The 24,092-nt window shown below is 50.9% G+C and overlaps 1 protein-coding gene and 1 pseudogene across 2 annotated transcripts in view; one reads left to right on the forward strand and one right to left on the reverse strand.

Annotated features, from left to right (window-relative positions):
- The window catches only part of LINGO1 (leucine rich repeat and Ig domain containing 1), a 189,932-nt gene that overhangs the window by 135,270 nt on the left and 30,570 nt on the right, over nucleotides 1-24,092 (reverse strand). The window lies entirely within an intron of this gene.
- On the forward strand, nucleotides 22,761-22,877 carry LOC118601443 (annotated as a pseudogene).

Genomic DNA, 24,092 nt, shown 5'->3' on the forward strand with positions numbered 1-24,092 from the left:
TGATACCCAAACTCACAAAAACAGTCACACACACATACTGCACTAACACAAGACAACATAGTCATGCATGCATTCTGGCATATATAATTATACGACATACATAGTGACATACACACAGTTACATAATACATACTCTGACAGATAATGACAACCACACATCAACACACGAACACCATGCAGGGAAGGCTAAGTCGAGGTGGTGGCCCAGGGTCAGCATCCTGGTTGGTCAGGCAGTGAACACATGACCATTTCCCTCTATCTGGGCACCTAACCATCTGGCTTTCCTCTATACCTTCTACATATTTCCTCCACATTCTTAAGAACACTTATCTCAAAACACTAACTTAAAAGACAGCTGCAAAAGTGCCACTTTAAAGGAATGACCCTGAACTCCCCCATTCCCACCTACAGTTTCCCCTATAGGGAGAGCACTGGATACTTCCACATGTGTGCACGCACACCCAGCACTCCACTGCCCACACACACTCATCATGCACACACACACAGCCCTCAGGGATACCACGGAGGTCAGCCTTGGGGAATGCCCCCCACCTCTGCTCTCTTCCCACCCATACAAGAGCCCCTATGGCCTGGGGAAGTGGGGTAGGAACCCAAGCCTGGGGAGGAGTCCCACCATCCTGGGTCAAGGTTGGGTGCTCAGGGCCTTGCAGGTTCCTTCCTTGGCCAAGCCACCCTCCATCTTCCTCCCCCAAGGTGTCGGGGTCACCTCTTCCAGGAGGTCTCCCTGGTTCCCAGGAATCCTTTTGGTTGGATGTCTGAGACTACATCCTTGAAAAGGGTCTTCTTGGGCAGTCCTTCTAGGGGTCCTGACTCTGGTCTGACAAAACAGGAAGGTCAAGCGCCCCAAACAAGAATGGTTGTGAACCACTCTTGAGGGATGGTGGGGCTCCTTTCCAGGTTTGGTTACCCATCCCACTCCCCCAGGCTGAGCTGGTCAGGCAATGACAATACATGGGGGTTGACACCAGCAGAGAGGGGTTCAGTGAGCAAGACAAAAACTGAGGTGATGTGGGAGTACCACATAGGTCGAGGCTGGACCCCCACAGGCCTTATGGGGTTCACTTTCCATCTTTGTGCCTCAGTGTCCTCATCAGTCATGGGGACACTGTGAAGACCACATCAAGGTGCTTTTGATATAAAGATACCAAATAGGTATTAGGGTCTCACAGTGTTTTCATGCAGGATATCTTTAGGGAGGTCTTCTATTCTCCCAAGAACACAGAGTGCTCAATGTACCCTGAGCCACAGAGAGGACAGAGAGGGTAGAGACAGTAAAGAGGGGCCGCAAGGGGTGGTAGGCTGCCCTAAGAGACAGACAGAAGAATGAATAGGAGAAGTAAGGCAGCCATGGGTCTCCTATGAGCAAGGGCTGGCTAGAATTGCCCAGAACTTGGGCTCAGCCCCCACCACTGCCTCAGGCCCTAGGGCACTGGGCCCCTGGTCAGGAGCCCAACCTCCAGCTCGACAGCCAAGACTTGCCCATTAATCACCACGGACCACCTCTCCTTCCCTGGCTGTGTCAGCCCAGAATAATAAGAGAAGAACATTCATTTATTCACCAACTTCCCACTCAGGAAAAGATATATGACGCTGTAGGAATATATTTATCCTGACACTCAGCTTTCCTCAAAGTGAGGCTAATTTAAACATCTAAGTCAATGGCTCACTTTTCCCCTTGACTCTCAATTTTTTTTTAATGGCAGGGAGGCGAAGGATGGAAGGGAAGTTGAAAATGTACAAGTCTGCTTGGTTTGAGGGTCAGAGACAATAAACAGGAAAAGGGATCTCGGCTAGGTTTTCTTCAGGTCTTTCAATGCAACAAATGGGTGCAGAAGAAAGGACTAGGAGGCAGAGTCCTGCTTTGCAACCAACTGCACCCATGATAAGCCCCTCTCATCTCTAGCCTCCATTCTTTTGTCTATAGAACAGAGGTTTGAGCAAAATAGACAATGCCCAAGTCCCTGTCAGCTTCCAGAGCTGGGTTCCTCTGTCCTCTTCTGGGTATCTCCTTACCTCTATGCTCCATCCACATGTTCTGGGGAGATAGAGGAGAAGCAGGCCTGGGCCCTGCTGCAGAGAGACCACCCCCCCCACACACACACCCCACCCCACCTCCCACCCCCGCCCAGGAATAGCCAAGGCAACCACCTGTGAGGGAGAGACAGCTACACCTAGGGGAGTTCAGAGCAGGCTGGGAAGTCAGGGTGTGCTTCACAGAGGAGGCAAGGTGTAAGTTCAGGCCAGGGAGCAGCCAAACCTCAAGCTCTTTAAAAGCACAGCCTCTGGGACTAGATATCTGGACTCGGATCCCTGCTTTTCCACTTACTCTGTGGCCTTGGCAGGTTGCTTATCCTCTCTGTGCCTTAGTTTCCTCATCTGAAATACGGTTATGTAAGTACCTACCCCATAGGGCTCTTGGGAGGATCAAATGGGGCCACCATCCATGAAAAGCCCCTGGTACCACAATGGCACACACACACACAAAAAATACTCAGGCTATGCCAGGATGACTTTCATTAGGGATGGCCAGGTGTCAGGCAGGGAATACCCTGATGAGGCTGGTCTGACCTGAGGCTCCCCACTACTAACCTCCACCCAGGCCCATCTGCCTGAGGTGTCCCAGGGTGGGGTATGCTCTGCCCAGCCCATGGGGAGCCCATGAGGCCCTGACCATGGCAGGAAGATTTCTCTTTGGTACAAGCTGAAACCAAACTACCCTAGCCTACATCAGTAAGAAATAAAATCATAAGAAATAAAATTCTCTGAAGTCCTGAAAAGCACATGACACAGGGCAAGCAAATAAGTAGCAGGCACTCCAGGATGAACATGTGACCTGTGTAAATGAAACACCCACACACATGCACACGCTCACACACTCTGCCTTTCCCACAGCTCCCTTCCCTTCACGGGCCTCTGATCTAGGGTTGCAAGCCCCCAGGAGCCGCTAGCACCCTTGGGCCTGAGAGTGAGGTTGAGGCAAGGTATAGACTGGAAGGGCCCTGCCCAGATCGAAGACTGCAAGGCAGCTGGGAGGATGGACAGGAACCTGAGGGGGTTGCTAAACCCCCACTGGCGGAGCGGACTCAGCCCTGTTTCCTCACCTGAAAAAATGGAGACAATTACCCCAACTTCACACAGTAGCTGTAAATATTAAATGAGGCTATGTATGGAAACACCAAGCCCAGTGCCTGGCACACAGTAGGTGCTCAACAAGCATCCCTCGATGTCCCTCCCCTAATTTCAGAGGTGTAGGGAAGCTGGGATAAGCTTTCATCTCACATCCGGCTAGAACAGGAGATCCCACTAGAGAACTTGGAACTGGCAACAGGGGGAAAAGGTGCCAGCTTATGTGGAGGCGTCTACATCCCTAAATCTCACTCTAATTGAATGTCCCTATTTAAACACCTTAATTGGTAACACAGCCATTTTATTAAAAAGTTCCCATGTTATTTTTTTAAGTCATAACTGAACAAACCCTCTCCCCTGGCTACATCTTCAGGGAGCGTGGCATCCGAGTCACACCCCATAACCAGGATGCCGCTGCTCACCTGGTGCAAGCTGATGCCCATCCCCAGTGAGGCCTGGTGTGTGGCCACGATCCAGAAAACAACTGCCAAGTCTCAGAGGCCCCCTCCCACCCCGAGCAAGCCTGGGTGACAATTCTAAGGAAGCAGTGTTTTTCCTCCTCAAAAGGGAGCTTGGTGGTGACTCACACCTGTTTCCCGGTAGCAGCCTGCTTCGTACTGTCACTCAAGCACACTGGCTCCCTCCACTGTGGGGGCGGAAGGTGCTGCTGGGGCTGGGTGGGAGAACAGTGAACAGACCAGACTGTATATGGAGAGGGTCAAGGAAGGAAGTGAGCCAGCCACAGAGGGTGTCCTGGGCCGACCCATTGACCCTGGCCCCCACTGGGCCTCTTTGCCTATCTGTTAAAGTAGGGATTGGACCATACCCAAGGGTTGCAAATTAGGCAACAGAATGCTTTGTTTCATGTGCTAAATAGTTTTTAAAAGATAAGAATCAGTTGCCAACTTTTAGAAATCACATATAAATCTGGATTTCCAGCTTCTATTGGAAAAATCTGCCCTGTCCACACAGAGCCTGCATTTTCACGTGACAACAAGCAGCTGGGGCTGATGGTAGCCTTCCAGTTTCCTACAGTTCCCACCCAGCCTGCGTCACACGTTCTCATTCCAAGACTGGTCCCCGGGGCACTTATTTCAGCTGGAGACCCCTGAGCCTCCAGTGCTGAGGTCTCAAATCTATAAATCTATATCCAGCCCCTTGTGCCTGCCTTGGGCTGGTGAAAACGGAGCACAGGAGGAAAGGGGGGAGTGGGGATGGGTGAGGAACAGGACTCACAGCTCAGTCCGAAACAAGAATACAATCCAGGAACATACAAACCACAGAATATATTGTAAAAGGCTTTATTTTATTGTTGTTACTAACAAGTATCTATTTTTAGTTCACACCATTCTATTAAACCAAACATTTGCTCCAGTGCATGGGGTGGGACAGTGCTGGGATCCACTACCTAACTGTGAAGGACAAGGCCAAAGCAGCCCAACCCAAACACAGAACTACAAATGATCAAAGGCTACCCTAGCAGTCATGCCGATAGTGCAGGAGCTGGGGTGGACATTCTCTGTTACCATATTTGAGGACATAATAACCAGTTTAATAGGTTGAGTTGTAATTGTGTAAATAGACATAATGAGCAAAAAGCTTTTATCTATTATGACTTTGCTCTTTCCACAATGTCTAGACTATAGAAATACCATTTTTTCTGGCCCAGGTCAGGTATAGCACGTTCCAGGTAAATAATCTCCCACCATAAATATGTGCTGGAAGGAGAGATTCCAACAGGAGTTCTCAGAAGGAAGGGCAACAAGGGCTTGGGGTGCCTAGGCAGTTTCCTGGCCTCAGAGGCATGGAGCCAAGTCCCCTCACTTGCTGCCTGTGGCCCATATGCCCAAGAACTGCCCCCAAGGGAGTAGCGTCAGAAGAGATGACCCAAAGGAATTCACTGAGGGCCTGTTACATGCTCAGCCCTTAGGGCTTCCACCCCTGGCATATGGCCTCTTTAAGCCACAGTTTTCCCCTCTATAAAGTAGACATGAGTGATGGCGTAAGGTCTAGCTGTATAGTATTCAGGGAGTAGGCCTCTACTTCCATTTATCTTGTTCCCCCAAGAAAAGGCCCACAGGCTACCTGAGACCCAATTCTAGCCTATGCTACTAATTTCTGACTGTGTGAGCCCAGGCCAGACCCTGACCCTCTTTGGCCCCACGTCCTTCATCTGTAAAATGGGGCTTTACACCCTCTTCAGTCTTTTGAGCCCTAGAACTTGATCCGGCCCTGAAGTCACCTGGGCAGGCTTGGCTGTGGCCAGAACATCCAGAAGTTTCCTGGTACCTGGGGGTGGAAGAGGAAAAGGAGAGGGCTGAGGTGGCACTGGGTGGCCCTTGCTGAGTAAAGGCAGATTAGGCTGAGGGGTGGGTAGAGGGCAGTGACAGGAGGACAGTGAGTATAGGCCAGTCTTTTAGGACCCTGCCTGTGTTGGGCAGGTCTGAATGCAAGGCCATGGCACGCACCAAGCACATCTTATGTTCAAGATCCAAGGGCAAGGGCAAGATACTATCTTATAGCTTCAGAGGAGCAGGCCTTAGGTAAGGTTCCTCCAGGAAGCCTACTCTGACCATTTCCCTTTCTGGGTCAGGACCCTACTCCCCACAAGCCTACATCAATATTCTGACCAGGCCTTCAGAATACAGATGGAGTGAACTAGTCCCTGAGAAAAGCCAGTCCTGCCCAAGGTCCTCTGCCTCCCCGCTTCCTATGCTTCGCGGCCAGGAGGTCTGAACTGGAGGCTGGGAAAACAAGACTAGAGAGGGAGACCTCCATTATAACACCTAGTCACAATGCTACCTGCCCATGGCTCTGGAAGCGCCCTCAGAAACAGACTGAGTCTCACTGTTCTGTCACCCCAGTACCAGCTTCAGGATTCTGCCTGGTACATAGTAGGTGCTTAACAGATGTCTATAAAAATAAATGGAGGATTAAAGGTGAGGAGGCATGGAAGAAATGCTCAGAAACAGAGGTGCCCACCCGCCCTCCACCAGCCAGGCAGGCAGACCCACCCACCCCGTCCTTGCCTGGTTGGCAAAAGCTGCAAAATTAAGCACAAGTTATAATTAAGACGGGATGTTTGAAGAGAAACATAATCTCCGTTTCCGTGGGATCTGCGGGCACAACAGTAATTAACGTCTCATTAACATTCGCCTAATTAAGCAGTTTATGAAAGTGTATGGATTTGCATACAGCCACACCAGCCTCGCTCAGGCAGCAAATTAACCCCTCAGGCCTAGCAAGGTGGGAGGTCGAAGGCAGGGTGAGGTGTGAGGAGGGGGTAGGGCAGAGTGCCAAAGATCAGCAGAGGCTGGAGAAGCTGGATAATCCTCACCCTGCCACACCCAGCCCATCCTCCAGCCCCATCTACTTGCCCCCTCTCCAGCCTGAGATTGGACAGTTCATTCTTTCCCTCTTCCCTCTGCCCACTCACTGAGCCAAAGTCACGTTTCTCAAAAACTACTTTTTACAAAAAGCAAAGGTCAATGATCCCAGCCCCCCACCACCCCAGGCTTTTCCCATCTCCCACTGACCAACCCTGAGTGTCTACCTGCACTGCCACTCCTCCACTTGTTCCTAAGTGCTCATGCCTCCTCCCCCACAGGGAATGGACCTTCCATTTGAGGAAATCTTTTCAGGTTCAGGTGCTTTTACCTGCATCATCTCACTCAGCCCGCCCAGCTCCCTGAGGGCAGGGTTAGCAACATTCCCATCTTGTCCTGAAAGAGAGAGGCTCAGAGAGGTCAAGACGCTGCAGGAGATCCCAGAGCTGGTCAGCAGCAGAACCGCTACTCTGTGACCCTGAAGCCCCTCCCACTTCTCAGGCAGTGAGCTTTTGGAGACACAAACACTCCACTGCTAGCAACAACACGTGTGGAAAGGGGAAGGGTGGCTGCTCCTTCTCACTTCCCCTGGACGCTAATTAACTACCTCCCAGGGGCCTCCTCAACTCCCAATCCAGAGGCTACTGCAGGAGCTGAGCTGGAATCAGTCACCTGTGATGGGCCAAAGCGGGAGGCCTCCATTCCCCAAAGGAGAAGAAAGAAAGTGGACTCTTACTGTGGTGTCCAAGATCAAGAACATTTCCCTCAAAAGCAGTTGGAAGCCTTGAACACTGTCTACATTAATTGCCTGACTCCTTGATCCCTGCTCCCACTTGCAGCAAGCCCACCATGTGTGCACTTGGGATGCCTGTCAACTCTCTGCCCATTCCAAGGGCAAATCAGGACAACTTTTCTCAGTGACAATAAATTAGATAGATAGATCCATCAAGAGCTTAAAAATGCTCATTCCCAACAAACTATAAAAAAGCATTAGTCATAAAGGTGAGAAATTTGACTTTGTTATAATTTAAGTCATCCGTGCAACAAAAGACATCACAAAGGAAAAAGAGAAGCCATAGACAAACTAGAAAAATATACCTGCAGCATATACAGCTGACAAAAAAAAAAATGTTTCAAGCCTATATAAAGAATTCTGCAAACCAATAAGAAAAGGACAAATCATCCACTTTTTGTAAAAGGCAAATATTAAGAATAGGCAACTGGCAGATGAGAAAACCTAAAGAGCCACAAATACATGACAAGACTTGGCTCGGAGCAGCAGAGTTCCTGGAAATACCAAGTAAAACTTTGAGATACAACTCTGTGCCCATTGAGTTAGTAGATATCTAAAAAGTTACTGTGCAAAGGGTTGTTGGGGCTGTGGGGCAACAGGACCTCTCCTACATTGCTGGTGGAAGTGGAACTTGCCACAAGCATTTTAGGAAACAATTTACCCTAGAAAGCTGAAGATGCATGTACCCTACCACAGTGATCCCCAACCGTTTTGGGACCAAGGATTGATGCTCCTATGAGAATCTAATGCTTCATGATCTGAGGTGGAGTTGATGTGGTGATGCTAGCACTGGGGAGCGGCCGCAAATACAGATGAAGCTTCGCTCGCTGCCTGCCACTCGCCTCCAGCTATGCAGCCCAGTTCCTAACAGGCCACAGACTGGTACTAGTCTGTGGCCCAAGGGTCAGGGACCTCTGCCCAGCCACCATGATTCCACACCAAGAGAACTCCCCACTCCCACCACCACCAATGCTGGCAGCAGCCTTGTTTGTAAGCGTGAGAGGGGAAACACTGCAAGTGTCCACCAGCAGGAGAATGGAGCCACTGCGGGATGGACAAACTAACTGCCACAGACTGAACATGTGCATTTACCTTCACTCTTCCAAAACCCCATTACAACAATAAAGGATTTTGTTTATTTTTATTATTATTATTATTATTATTATTATTATTTTTACATAAATCCTTACGGACAAAGAATGGAGGAAAAGGAAACAGCAACATCATTTCGAAAGTTGGAAAGCAGGCGAGTGAGCGGTAATTGATTTGGCAGAGCTGAAAAGGCAGAGTCCCAAGTCTGGTCCTGCTACCTGGCATAACCCACCAAAGGCTCAGTACCTGGTAGCACCAGGCAGCCCTGGACATAGGAATGAAGGACTGGTTGGAAGGCTGTATAAGAAGCAGGTAGACCCCCAGGAGCTTCCATCCCCAGCTCTGCCCAGAGAAGACTCCAGTTCTGTGGGGGTTTTCTCTTGGGAGGATCAAGCTGTCTGGGAGACACCAGGCCAGATGGAGGTTGGGGACCACACTGAAAACTGAAGGAGTAGGTGAAAGTTTGTATGATGCATCTGAGGTTTCAACACCAGCCTTCCAGTCAGCTCCAGGAGGCTCTGCCATCAGGGCTCCCCAGTGAAGTAGACTAGGCAGATAAGCCACAGGGAAGCCTCAGCTGAGGAGGTGAAGAGAGCCGTCACAGAGGGTATCCAGTAATGGAGGTGAGCCTCTAAATAAACCGGAACTGAGCAGGTCAGAAGGCTCAGGAAAAGATTTCTTCCAGATGAAAATGATACAGGACTTTATGTGTTTACCTATGTCTAGAGGAGATTTACTCAGCTGAGGAAGAGTTGGGAATTGAATTAGTGATAAGCATTTAAAAATAAAACACTAAGGTCCCCCACCCGCTTCCCCACACTTGAAAACGACAATTACTAACTTCAGGGAAAACAGAGCTGTCAAGAAAAGTAATCAGAGTATGCTACCTGGCTCAGCTGGAAGGTTCAGCCAACTAAAAATGTGGTGAAGGGACTGTAGGGGGGAAGGGGATGTTGGAGCTAAATCCTCAGCTTCTATAGTAAAAGTCACTAGGTAATGCCTGAAACAGGAAAATCAAGGAGCAGACATATAAGCCAGTTATCTCAAAGTAGGAAGTAAACAATCCATAAAAAGAGTTGAAAGTTTTCTCCAGAGGAGTGGCAAATGGCCCAGGGAAGAAAAGAGGATTGAAGGGTTTGTGACAAAGCAACACCAGTGCCCACCCACCCCTGCCCCTGTGTAGCCACCTCTGCCCTAAACACCCCCTGCTCTGCCCTAACCTGTAAGTGTTCCTCGTCCTGTGCACCCCCATCCACCAGCACCCCAGCCTCCAGGCAGGTGTCTGCCTCCACGCCTGAAGGATTCCAACACCTGGGCCCTCTCCCCTCCCTAAAAGGGGCAGAAGCAGATCCCCTTCCACAGACAGGGAAGCATTCAGCTGCTTCTTCTTCCTCCTGTTCTCCCTAGTCTGGGGCTTCCTGAGGGCCTTCCTGTCCTGGGCACTGGGGTCAGGGCTGTGAACATGGCAACTGAACGTTACGCAAATAAAATAATAAATACAAATTGTAGAGAGAGTCCTGAGGGAAGGGAGCCGGGTCTGTGGAAGCAGAACTCTGATTTCATCACAGAGACACTGAGGGGTGGGCTGGGACTCTGGTAAGGACAAGGGCATCCAGGCTTGGAGAAGGGAGGAAAGGAACATGTGGTAGGAATGGGGAGCGTATTGTGTCTCTTAAGACTGTCCTGTCCTCCCCTCCTTTGCTCCCCACCTATCGCACCTCTGGGGCCAGGCTTGTCAGAGCACAGCCGGAGAAATTCATGGCCCAACCTTTTAATGGACACTGATGCCCACCTTGCCAGGGTGATCTACACCCTCAATTCATTGCTCACTCAGGTTAGATGAGGTGCAGCAGCCATTGGCAGGAGGGTAAGGCCACAGGGTGTAGGCGCAGGGTCCCTCCACCACGGATTTCTCTGTCTGCTACAGCCCCACCATTGCAGGTGCCTTCCTGCCCTTTCCTTCCTTCATAAACCCTGCTTTCATTTGAGCCTTCCTGCTCAAGATGGGACAATTTATGAGCCCTGGCATGTAGTCCCAGCTGCGGCCAGACCCCAGGCCAGGCTCAGGGCCACAGAGCTAAACAAAGAGCTACTGACCACTAGTGCCATCCTGGCTGGAACAGAGGATGCTGTCCACAACAGGGAGGAGTCCAGAGAGGGAAGCCCCCGCCAGCTGCCACAAAGTCAGCAAACACTTCCAGAGGGACCACGCTGAAGCCCAGCCTTGGGGTGAGTGGGATTCTGCCAAGAGCTCATGAACAGGAAGGAAACCACATGGCCCATTCCCACCTCTAGGCCTTTGCTCTTGCCGGGCCACCTACCCAAAGGGCCCCCCTTCTCCTACCCAGGCAACCCACTTCAAGCCTCCTCCTGAGGCTGCTCTTTCAAGCAGCCTTCCGTGACCTCTCTGTCTCCCCCATGACTTGAGCCTCTCTCTTTACTCCCTGTAGCACACAGTGGGTACTCTGGTAGATCTGTTCACCAATAGAATGGCCAGGGTCAGCAAGGGAGCAAAGGGAAAAGATTCTCATGGGAGGACTCTCCCCCAAACCCTGCTATACCCCAAGTTGAGCTAGGCAATGTCAAAGCCAACTAGAGCCAAGGATGGAGGCAGGGGGATTGACACAGAGAAAAAAATGAGGGAAGAGAGCCAGCTCCTCAGCCCCCCATCCACCCCTAATGGACAGCAACCCATACCTGACAGTTCTGGACAGCTGTCATCCATTTGCCTTGTGCCCCACCCCGACTCCACTCCATGAGCAGAAACAGTCCCTGGGAAAAGGGGTCAGGAAGGGCCTGAAATAGCCACCATCACCCAGCACCTCCTACCTGCCAGGTACCTCATAGAAGACTGCCTTATGTACACTTGTTTAATTCTGAAACCCTGATCTGCCCCATTTTCCGGATGGGGAAACTGAGGCCCGGCAAGGCTTAGTGACTTGCTTGCAGTCATACTGTGGTAGGTGGTAGGGCTGGGATCTAGGGTCAAATATGCTGGCCTGGGGAGCTGGGTTCTTTGCAAGGGCTACTTGAGATGAGGGTCCCCAAGATGGGGGGGGGGGCATATGACTTGGGGCAAATAACCTATGATGCTCTGAGCTAGAGTTGGGAACCTCATGTGGCCTCTTCCCAAAACCAGTGCTTTCCCTCCAGGAAAAGAACCTACTAAGTGTCTCACCACTGCCTGGAGGATCAAATCATTGCTGCCATTTATAGATGGTTTAGAAAGTGAGGCTCTGAAAGGCTAAGGGGCTTGCCCAGGTCACATACTAGGAAGGGTAGGTTCAGACCCAAGCCTGACTCCAGACCCAGAGGCCCCTCCCTAGGAACGATTTATCCTCCTTAACTTGGCAGAGTCAGCAGGCCCTTCCTGAGCCTTGGACTGGCCAAGGTGGGGCTTAGCCATTCAGGGCCAGGGATACAGGAGGCTGAAGCTCCCAGGCTGGCCTGACAGGCTGCATCCTAGACCACAGAGGGTACCCAGACGCCTGTCACCCTCCACCCCTGCCTAGGCCATTCAGGGGGGTGGGTCCCAAAGGAGTCAGCTGGTCTCCATCTTCAGGCCTTCAAATGATGACCTTCAACCATCCTCTGGGCTCAAGTCACCCAGAAAGCTTAACCCCAATCCACCACCCTGATACAACACCTCTTCAGTGGCAGGCACCTGAGTGGGTGAGACAGGTCAGAGAGAGGACGAGCCCAAACAGAGGTGAGATGAAAGTATCACAGCCCTGGCGGAGGAGCAAACCCGTCTGGAGTGGGTGTTTGGGCCAGGCGCTCAGAAGGTTCCTTCCAACATTCAAGGACCCTGGACCTTCAAAGGTCTGTGATTCTAAAAGCCTGTGATTCTGGGAATTCTGTTATCTGCCACCACTTCTGGGCATCGACTACATGTGCGGCATTATACAGCATGGGATTCACACCCCACCGGCCCAGCAGGAAGTGGGTTTAACCCACTTTTCTTATAGGGAACAGGAATCTGTCCGAGGTGCAGTGATAAGAGGCAGGCTGGGGTCTGACTCCAGTGCACTGTCTGCAGCAGCTATGCCCTGAGCCCACAGCCTGCACGTCCTTATGCTTCACATTGTCCCAGGCTAGGGAGGGAACAGTAGGGTGGGGTCGGCAATAGATTCCTCTGGTCTAGAAAATCGAGGGTCTGAGAGCCATGATTTCTCACTCCTAGGATCCCCACAGAGTCCTCAGAGAGCAGAAAGGAAGCACCCACCCTGGTCCTTCCCTCCCAGACCTCCAAGCTCTGCAGACTTGGATAGTTCCCAATGTTCGTGGAAATCCTTGAAGAGAGACAGGGGCTTGGCCTCAAGGCCCCGAAGCTGGGCCAGGAGGCTGGAGACAGGGACCCCAGAAGCCACTGCCAGCCTTCTGCCTGCATGTGAACAAGGTGCTATTGGGCCCATCCCACAGATGCTATAACTTGGGAAGGATAATTCTGGGCTCAGCTCAGCATCCTGTGCACAGGTCCTGCTCCCATCTCAGGTCTGGTCCTAAAAAGCTGTGGGGTATTATTAGACAGGCCACCTGCCCTCTCTGGCCTTGAGTTTCTCTCTATTCTGTGGACTAGATCATCCCCCTCCAGCCAGGCTCCGGGTCTGGTGTTAGAATTCTCAAAGTGGTCACTCTCCGATTCAGAGGCCACTGGAGAGGGAGAACACCCCCCTCCACTGTGGACCTCACCTCCAGGCCTACAATGAATGCCACTCAAACAGCATCCTCCATGTGCAAAGAGAAACCCTCAGGCCTCCTCCTGGGTCAGTGTGACCAAAGGTGCTCTGGGGCCACAACTGGTTGGTGACTAGGAGATCCTGCCAGCCTTCTCTAACCTGCTATCCCTTGGAATGACCTGGACTCCCACACCCCATGGGTTAGGCAGCAAGATGTAGTGAGAGCTTGGAGTTTGGTATCAGATACCCTAGGTTCAAATGTCACCCACCAACCCCTAAAATTCCAGAGCAGTTTGGGTCAAACTTTTAACTTTTCTCTACCTCCGTGTCCTCATCCATAAATGAAGGCCATTAGCACTCCTCTAAAAGGAGGGGATGTGTGTGAGCAAGCGAAACAGTGCAGCTGAGTGGGGAACTCTGCCTAGGCCTCCCTGAGCAGCAGGCCTGCCCCCAGGGCCTCCCCAACCTGACACTTTGGTTTCCACTTTCAACGCTCAAAACCCACAGACTACGTGTGTGTTAGGAAGGGGGGACATCTGTAGTTTAAAATAAAGTGAGATTTGCCTCTCACTAAAATGAAGTTTGTCACCTCTATCATAAATTGTCCTTCTCAGCTGCAGAAAAAGGTCCATTAACACATTTTTTTCCTTCTCCAAATAAAGCAAGAATGGGTACGTTTAAAAATCCCTGTAGACAGTAAAAAAGCCCAAAAATTACCCTCACACTCCAGCTGCCACCCAGAAGCCAAAATCACTGTAATAATCTGTCTGGGATAGACTGGGGAGAGTGCCTCAGCATGGTTCCTTATGGCCATAATCAGTAGGAACCCACCTTGGCTCTGGGGGTTGGAGGCCAGGGAGTAGGCTCCAGTCACTCCCTTCTACCACCCCCCAATCTTCCACCCACTCAGCCTCCCCTGGGTTACAGACATTTGCTCTCAGAGTCCAGGTCCCTAGAGTTGTGCTCTCCCTTGAGGCCTCACTCTCCACATATGAGCTATGGAGCTGCCTGTGTGACTGCTAAGGACTAGTGGGGCCCTAGATATTCTGTCCCTAGGAGGGGCAGGCTGGTGGCGGAAGGGGATTGCCTGGAGCTCTGAGCACTTTCAATTCTGATATTATAACAATGATGGCCAACATTTAATGAGCACCTACTATGTACAAGGATTGACTGAACTGACTAACTTAATCTTGTCTCTCTCCATGCTCTTTACAGATGAGGAGGCCAACCACAGTGAAGCTAAGCGAAAGCTGGTAAGTGAGACATTAACAAAGGCCCTCACCTGTCCTGCCATCTAAGGGGTCTCAGCCCCCTGGCTCCCCTTAAAGCCAAACAGCACCCCTCAGGCTCCTACCAGCCCTCAGAAATAATCCCCCTCCTCAATCGCACACCTCCAAACACCGAAGGAGTCACTGAGTCATGAGTTCCAGGAGGGCACCCACCTAAACTCCACCCACCAGAGCAGCAATTTACAAGAGTCTCATTGGTGAGCCACACCCCACCTGCCACCCTCCTTAGCTGCTCCCAAGGCAGGAGGCTCACACTCTGGTCCCTGCCATGCCGACCCTCTGCAGACTGCAGGCTGGCACATGCTCTCTCTGGGAAGAATGCGTGAAGGAAGCTGGAGGCCACAGAGGCCAATCTAGAGGTTGGTGAGAGTGTGCAGGGAGGAGTTCTCAGAAAGTTACCTTGGCTCCTCAAGTGAGCAGGTGAGTATGGGCCTTCAGTCACATGAAATGCTGATCTGGCACTGACCACGCCTAACAGGTTTCTATCCCCTGCCCAATGCCACTCTGTCTTCAGTCAAGCCTTCTAGCCCCTTGCTCACCTCATCCAGGGCCTGTTGTCTCTCAAGAAGCTTCTAGTTTAAATTCTGTCTCAGAATCAAGGACGAGCCCCCACCCAATTCCACCCGCACACCCCTGGACACCAGAGATTGTGGGCCATACTATAGGAGTCTTCCTCCAACTCCTAACACTCAATGCACACATTCACATCCACACACGTATGCTCACACATACAACCCTGTGTGCCTGCACCGGAGCACAGAGTGCCCACTATACACACAGTCCACTTGCCTACCGGGTTCGGGCCAGAGATATCAGTAATGACAGTAGAAAGCCAATAGGTCACCGGGCTGATTGCCATTTAACAGCAATAGATGAAAAGAAGCTTCCTGACCCCAGGCTGAGCCCTGACCCTGGTCACAGAGATCATCAATGGGTGCTCCTGGATTTCTGGCCTCCCCTTTACCTGGGTCCAACTGTCTGCAGAGGAAAGTGGGTAAGGGGCTGGAGTTGGCATCTGGTATCAGGCCCTAAGGTTCCTCCAAATCAGTAACCCACCCACAGCCTCAGTGCTCCTTGTTCCTGCCTCAGAGAAGCCAAGGGCTCCACCTAAAGTCACACAGAAATCGGGGCCAAGCTGGCAATACAACCCGGGTCTCCTGGACCTGGGGATCAGGGGCAATATATGTTGTGAGAGAAACAGGGCCGCAGGCCAAGTGTTCATGTCGTGGTCGGTCTTATCTCCTAGAGCTCAGGAGGGCAGCGTCTCAGGCCCAAACTCTCCCCTCTCTCCATCAGGAATTCCCTTTCCAGTCTCCTTGGCCATAGCCATCAAGCCCCTACTTGCATACTTCTGATGACAGCAACCTCACCATCAAAGCAGCCTGTCCATCTGTAGCTCTAATTGGGATCCCCCTTCCTGGATTTGACTCTGCCCCAGGGTAGTTGGCACCCATTGCGAGCCAGCGTTTGGGGAAGGGTTCTGGTCCCTCAGAGATTTCTGGAGCTAGTGCAGCTCCTGGGCCTGCCATTTTCTAGGCTGTAGGTCCTAGTCCCTCCTTGCCTTCCACTTCCTGTTAGTGTTGCTGTGGACCTGGGTGGGGCCCAGGCTGGCTGAGGGGCAAAAGGCTAGTTCCTCCCACTCTCTGAAATAAGACAACTTTGTAAAGAAAGCCCTGGCCCCAGAGCCTCTGTCAGTGTGGGCCCAGCATACTCAGCCCCGGAGAGCAGATACCCCACTGTTCCCCAGATGCCCAGTTCCAAGACCCCATCCCTCCATCAGCATCCCAACCATGCCCTCATTAGCACAACCAGCTGTCCCTGAGCCCCAGGCTTGTTGAGTTACAGCCTATCTATCTCTCCCAATGTCCTCACCACCGCCACCATGGGCCCATATTATGTCATGCACATCTGTCAGCCTGTGGCTGTCATCACCGCCACTGTTTCTAGGGAGACAGACTCATTTATGACATTATCAAAAAGTCCAGCCCTCCCCCACCCCAACCCCTACTCATACCTCCCTTTATGAGGACAGAGATTTGGACTGTAAATATCACCACGTCTTCCCTGCAGATTCCAACGGGCCTGAACATACTGCCACTGCCGAGGCCGACAAAACCACAAATGTGTTGCCACAGCAATGTTAATGTGCATTAAGGGTTCACTCCAGCTGCCCTGGCCACCTTCCCTGGCATGCCCAGGGCCACTGGAGAGTCCCCAGCCCATCCTTCGCCATTACACTCACTACTGTCCTGCAAGCTCTAAGACACAATCTGCCCACAGGAGAGGCCAGTTGGGGAATGGATCACTCTCTCATGGCTTTGGCGGGAAGGAGAGAAGGGAGCTGACCCTGACTGAGCCCTCAATTCGGAGGCCCAACATTACAGACCCTTTATATACCAGCCACCAAGTCCTCCCATCATTCCAGCAGGAAGCTAGTGTTAAGAAGAGAAAAGTGAGCCTCTAAGATGGCACATCTGGTCTATGGTGGAGCTAGGATTCAAACCCAGAACCGTGGACTACGAAGCTTCTTCCACCACAGTCCTGGCCCCCCAAGGCCTGAGGGTTAAGAGGTGATATGTTGGAAGCATTTTACATGTTTACATGTAATAAATTAAACCTCATGATGACTCCATGAGGCCAGCACTACTAATAAAGATGGGACACTGAGGCATAGCCAGGGCCACACAGCTTATAAGTGGAGGAGCCGAGATTCAGAGCCAGGCAGGCTGGCCCTGGAACCCAGCTCTGAACAACAGCAGCCTTCTAGCCTGACCAGGTGATGCATTAGAAGACTCAGCTCTTTCCTTGAGCCCACGCTACAGAGATGACCCTTGTCACTGAGCTAACACTAAAGGAGAAAAGCCCAGGTGTTGGACCTGACACTGTAGGTGCTCACACCAGCCTTCCCGATCCACAGTCTTAATCACAGGGGAATCATAAGGAGTAAACATTCAAGATTTAGTCACCATCAAGTGCCAGACAGGTGGCATAAGGGGTATTGCTATTATTGTCATTGCTATCATCACGGTGTAGGTTCAATCCTGTCATTGTGGGCATTCTGACCTCGCATCACACAGGAAGGCACACACTCCCTCCCACCATGGCCCCAGGACACGGAGGGTGCTTCACTCACTCTCTTACCAGGCCTGTTACAATTGTATTAGTTTCCTATGGCTACTGTAACAAATTGCCACAAACTTGGTGACTTAAAACAACAAAAATTTATTCTCTCACTGTTCTGGAGGCCAGAACTCTGAAATTGGTTTTACTAGGCCAAAATCAAGGTGTAAGCAGGGCTGGCTCCTTCTGGAGGCTGTAAGCGAGAATGCCTTCCTTGACTTTTCCAGCTTGTGGTGACTGCCAGCATTCATTGACTTATGGCCCCATCACTCTAATCACTGCCTGTAGGGTTAAATCACCTTCTCCTCTCTAATCAAATCTCCCTCTGCCTCCCCCTTATAAAGAAACCAGTAATTGCATTTGGGGCCCACCCAGAACAATCACCCCATTTCAAGGTCCTTGATTTAACCACAACTGCAAAGACTTTTTCCATGTGACGTAACCCTCATAGGTTTCAGGGGTTAGGACATGGGCCTATTTGGGAGCCATCTGTCAGTCTCCTGCAGTCACCAACTACCTACTCAATACACCTCTTAGTTAATAGCTCTCCTATGAACGTCAAACTTCACGTGTTCATAGCTGAGTGCCTCATTTTACTCTAAGCCTGACCTTGCTGGCTTCCCCATTTCAGGTGGTGGAACCCCCATCAGCCTTGCTGCCAAAAACCATGGGATCAACTCTGACCTCCTCTTTCTTTCATGATCACAGTGGATCCACAATTGGCATAGCATGTCTTGTTGGTTTAACCTTCAAAATCTATCCAGAATCTAACCACTTCTCACCACTCCCACAGTCCCGCCCCTGGTCCAAGCCACCACCCTCTCTTCCAGAGTATAGCAACAGCCTCCTCCTGGGCTTGCAACTTCGGTCCCTGCTTCTCAGTGTCCTCAACACTACAGCCGAGGGATCCGTAAAACCCAAGTCACAGATGTCACTCTGTCAAAGCTCTGCAGTAACTCAGGTCTAACTCAGAGCAAAAGCCAAAGTCTTCACAAAGGTCTGGATGTTCTGGCCCCATTTGTATACTGACATCAATTTCCACCCCCTCCTCCCTTCCTCTCCTTCTCTGGCCACACTGGCCTCCTTGTTCCTCATATCAGCCAGGCATGCTCCCACCTGGGGGCCCTGTTCCTTCGGCCTTGAATGCTCACCCCAGGTATCCATGTGGCTCCCTCACTATCTTCAGGTCTTTACCTAAAAGTTACTTTCTCAGTGAGGCACCCCCTCGCCAATGTTTCCTTTCCCTGCTTTATCTTTTTCTCCTCGACATTATCACTATCTCACACAATATGTATTTTGCTTATGCATCTTGTTTAAGTCTGTCTCCTCTACTAGAATGTAAGCTCCATGATGACAGCCTCCCAAGTCCAAAAACTGTGCCTGGACTAGTAGGTGCTCAATAAATAGTTAACGGTTCATTCACTCCATAGACAATTATGGAGCCAGGCACTGAGGAGATACTAGGACCCAGCAGTGAACCAGACACAGCCCCTGACAAGGACCATCCAGAGTGTTAAGCACCGTGGCAGGGAAGCCCAGAGTGCCACTAAAGTTCAAAGAAGGGAGGGACCAATTCAGCTCAGGGACCTGAGAAAGGCTATGCTGAGAAAGGCTTTGCAGAATAAGTAGGAGCTCCCTGGCTAGATAAGAAAACAGCTTCATACTTGGCAGAAGGAAAAGAGGTACAAAAACAGGAAACAAAATAGTAAGACATGTTATTGGGACAATGGAAAGGGCAGGAAGTGAGACTAAAGGAGTTGAGCAAGGGCTAAGTTCCAAGGGCCTTAGAGAGCAGGTCAAGGGGGTTGAACTTTTCTCTGTGGGCAATGATGAGCCATCAAAGGGGAGGACATGGCAGGTGTATGTGTCTGGAGGCCCCACTACCTCAGATGACCAACAGGCAGGCATCCTGGATGTGGAAAGAGGTTAGGGTATGCAGCCCACCCACTAAATACCAGGGGAAGGACTTGGAAACTTCCTGAAATTGTGACTTCAGCCAGGAAGCAGCTCAAGCCACAGTGTCATTTTAGAGCCCCTAGTATGCCCAGCACTCTGCTGGGAGGAGACCTGGGGAAAATTAAGGCCATCAATTTGCAACAAATGCTAGACTGTGTAGCTTCAATGTAGCCAGGGGACAGACATGCAGGATGGCACTATAAACCAAACTGTGTCCCCCAAAGTCCATATGTTGAAGCCCTAACCCCCAATGTGACTGTAATGGAAGGAAGTAGTTAAGGTTAAATGAAGTCATAAGGGTAGAGCCCTAATCTGGTAGGATTAGAGCCCTTGTAATAAGAAATACCAAAACATCTCTCCCTCCCTCCCTCCCTCCCTCCCTTTTTCCCTCCCCATTACGTGAACACACAGAGAGAAGGCAGCCATCTGCAAGTCAGGAAGAGAGTTCTCACTAAAACCTAACCATACTGGCACCCTGATCTCAGACTTCCAGTCTCCAGAACTGTGAAAACAAACTGCTATTGATTAAGCCATCTAGTCTACGGGATTTTGTTATAAGATAAATGTCAAAGTCAAGGAGGGCTTCCTGGAGGAGGCAAGGTATTGGGCAGTCCTAGAGCTGGAGAAGACAGGCCAGATCTTGGCTGGCTGGACCTGTGACCACACCGTGGGCCCCAACCAAGGCCCATCCTTCACCCAGCCTATGAAGCCTCAGCAGTTTCTCTGAGATTTGAATCCTCTATGAGGAGCACAGAGGTAGATGCAGCATTGATGGAACTCTGAGTCTTCCAAAAAGTACAGCTAAACCCCTCAGACAGGTAGGAGGCAGGAATTTTATGGCTCCTGAACACCGGATTCCAGCTTTCCTCTTCTGCTTTCGTAGAAGGCAATGGCCAGGCCTGAGCCAGCCAGGAGTCAACGTGCAAAGGCCTCCAAGTGGAGACCTGACCTGGGCTCTGAATGACAGAAGTGATCAGGAGATGCAGAGCGAGAGAGAAAGTCTATAATACACATTTTTTAATGACATGTTTAATTAAAGTAGATTAAAATTAATTTGCTTTAAGAAAATTAGAAGTGCCCTAGAGGATTTCGAAGGCAGGGCAAGAGTCCCTGAGTCCGAAGGCTCCACAGAAGGGCCTGGGGCAGGGGTGGAGGGGATCCAGGGGGCACACCATTCTCTACACATGGAGTCCTCAGAAGGAGGTGGTCCACACACAGCACTGTGTGCACCCCAAGGCATATTCACATGGGATGGCAGGTATGATCAGCCCCAACCCCACTTTGCCAGGGGGAAACTAAAGCCCAGAAGGGTCAGTAACTTGCCCAAGGGAGGCAAGTTACTGACCATGTAACATGGGAGGCTGCAGGTCCTTTCTGTTGGCTCTGGGCATTTCATTCATGCTCTGCCTCCCTGGCCTGAGTTGCTGCCCTCCAGGCTCACCCAATCTGCAGGATGAGGACCCCTGCTCTGTGACAGTCTGGCTCCTCTGAGGCCTGGCACAGGGAAGGTGGAATAAAGCAGCCTGGGGGTTGGGGACAGGAGGCAAAAAGGGAAGGACCCGAAATTGACAAAGATTCCAGAATTTCAAACAGTTTTTGGACGAGCAGATTCAGCTGTAGAAATTTGCTCCAGGGGAAAATCATGTTCTCATGCTCTATTATACAGAACAGAAGGAACATTTGGTGGTTTGAATACTTGTTAATTTATTTTTCTGTTTGTTAATGGGCCCAAGGCACACTCAAGCTCACACACACAGGCGCTGCTCTTTCCCTCTCTCTTCCTCTCTCTCTCTCACACACATACACACGTGCACACGCGCATGCACACGTGCCAGGCATCAGCATGAGACAGAGCCTGGATTCCCGTAGCTTTCCTGCCACCTTCCTATCAAGTATCGCTCTGGTTCTTGCTCCCTCCTCAAGATGCTAGAGATCAGAGGAAGACTGGCTAAGGTGAGCCCCTCAATTTCCTCATCTGAAAAATGAACTTGGCAATGAGATTATCCAACAAGTTAGGGCAGGGCCTTTGACCTTGGAACTAGTGTGACCAGATGAGAAAAGTCTTCTTGAGAGCAGCTATAGACACATAGGAAGTCCTGACTGGCCAAGGAAATAATGTTCCACTAGATGGCTCCTTGGCACCTCAGCCCAAACAAGTCCAAACAGGGACTGCCACCCTTTCTCCTGGCCCAGATTCCCATATCATAAAATGGTGCCACCATGAATCTTGTCACGGAGGCCAAAATGACCTCCCCCAACCTGAACTCTCAGCCTTCCCACCCCAAGACCAATCTCCAGCATCTCTCCATCATCTATTTCTCACCATCCCACAGCCAACCCATCCATGACCCCACCACTCTCCTCCAGAACCTGCACCCCACTCCCACAAAGCTCCCTGTTTTCCCTGCTGCAGACTCAAATCTATTCTCTCCCTGTGGTGGCCAGAACAGGGTTTGAAAAGCACAAATCAGATCCTATCACTCTTCTATTTAATGTCTCCAGAGCTTCCCACCGTGCTCTGAATAAAAACTGGTCCTTAGTATGGCCAGTAGGGCCAGTAGGGCCTCATTTCCCAATCCCTCTCCTCCCTCTCTCCCTCATTCCCCACCCACTAGCCATGTTGTCTTCCTCCTAGTCTTCAAACACACCCAGCTCCTACACACCTACTTGCTCCTCAGTCCACCTTGAGGACAGTTCTGTTCAGACTTGAGGTCTCAGCTTGAGTGTCACCTCTTCAGAAAGGTCTGCCTGGACCCCTCCCCCTCCAAAGCTGCTTTGCCCACCCCAGCCACTCCCTATTTTATCACCCTGTTTATCTCCCTCCCAAATTCATCACAGTCTGACCTTATACAAATTATGTGCAGTTTGGCTCACTGTTGCTCCCACAAGAATGGAAACTGCCTGAGGGCAGGAGCAGGGCTGGATTCCCACTACCTGGCACTTAGTGGGTGTTCCATAAACACTCGACAAGTGAGTGAGTGAATGAATGCATGAATGAATGAATAAAAAAAAGACAGGCTGACTCTGAGCTGGAGGCAGGTGGTAAGAAGTGGGGCAGGGCTCCTTGTCCCCAGTATCCCCTGCCCCAGCTGAAGGGCCTCATCACCTCTTCACCTAAGGAAAGGGAGTAGATGGGACAAGGCTTTTGGAACAGCACCTATGATCTGGGCCCTCTTCTCTAAACAACTTCATGGAGCAGTTACATCAGAAATATAGGTCTCAATCCTGGCCCAGCCACTCAGTGGCTCAACCTCTCTGAGTCTGTTTCCTCATCTGCGTGACGGGGATAGTAACAGGACCCACCTCCTAGGACTGTTGTGTGGATGAATGAGATCATGCTCTCAAAAATGTGAGATGATACTACGGCCATGCCACCCTGAACACGCCTGATCTCTTCTGTTCTCGGACTAAGCAGGGTCGGGCCTGGTTAGTACTTGGATGGGAGACCACCTAGGAAGACCAGGTGCTGTAGGCATACAAAAAAAAAAAAAAAATGTGAGATGATAATGATGATAAAAAGAACCCTATCTCTTACAGATGGGAAAGCCAGAAAGATAGTGGGAGTTGCCTGGGTTCCGCAATCGAAACGTAGGGAGCAAGGACCCAAATTCAGACTCGTCTGACTCAGAAACCAGTGCTGCTATCTCTAAGCTGGCCGCACCCCAGCTGGGAGTGAGAGGTGGAACCTGAGAGGCCTCCCCTCGTTCTTTATACCTTAGTGGTGGTTTTCTTTTACATTCCCAAGTGCGAACTGTCTTAGCCTTCCCTTCCCCAAGGTTGAACACAAAGACACTTTAGGTAGCTGAACAGGCCAGTGTGAACAATACTGCTCCCCACTCACTGCCTGAGGTAAGGCAGCCAGGGAGAAGGCTGCCAAGCCCCGGACAAGGAAACTGAGGCAGTCTGAGAGGGAGTCTGTGCAAAGACTCCCCAGGTGTCCTGAGGTTGAGGAATGGGCAGGCCTGAGTCTCAAGGTCCTAGAGAAAGAGGTGGCCCACATAACAGGCAAAGAGGAATCCCACTCCGCCACACCCCCCACCACCACCCCGCCTCAGCTGGCCAAGGGAACAGGCAGAAGAGGTGGCAAAACTTCAAAGGCCATGGGGGCGCTCTAAGGAAAGATTCGGGGTCCACTCACTCCCACTCAGATTGGCTTATGGGATTGGAACGTCATCCCAGAAGGTCCAGAGACTCTGCTCATGGCCAGCTAATGAGGGATCATGGCAGCCAGGGGGCCAAGGTGCCTTCTGCTTATGGCCAGTGCAAATTAAGAATTATTCCTCTTTTGAACAAACAATTCATTATAATATCCATCTCACACTTTTCCTAGCTGGGTGCCCTCCCGGAAGTCACTCCATTTACTTAGGACATACCTAAGTGTGCCTCCTCTTTTATTAGGGAAATTTTTCATTGTTTCGAGGTGTTCATAGGTTTTAATTTGTGGCTGAGATTTCAAAGCCTCCCTCAGTGGCTGAGACATGAGTAGACTTGTGGCTAGAAAGACTCCCTCTGCCCTTAGATCGGGTAAGGCCTGGCATGGACCATCACACTCTGGGGAGGAAGGGAGCACATCACCTCCTTTCCGGAGAACCAGGGACTGCAGACCCCAGTGCTGTGTAGCATTGGGACACACCCTCAACCTCTCTGAGCCTCCCCAAGACAGATGAAGACAAAGAAGACTGCATATTTG

The sequence above is a fragment of the Rousettus aegyptiacus genome, unplaced genomic scaffold, assembly GCF_014176215.1.
Source record: "Rousettus aegyptiacus isolate mRouAeg1 unplaced genomic scaffold, mRouAeg1.p scaffold_m13_p_3, whole genome shotgun sequence".
NCBI lineage: Eukaryota > Metazoa > Chordata > Mammalia > Chiroptera > Pteropodidae > Rousettus > Rousettus aegyptiacus.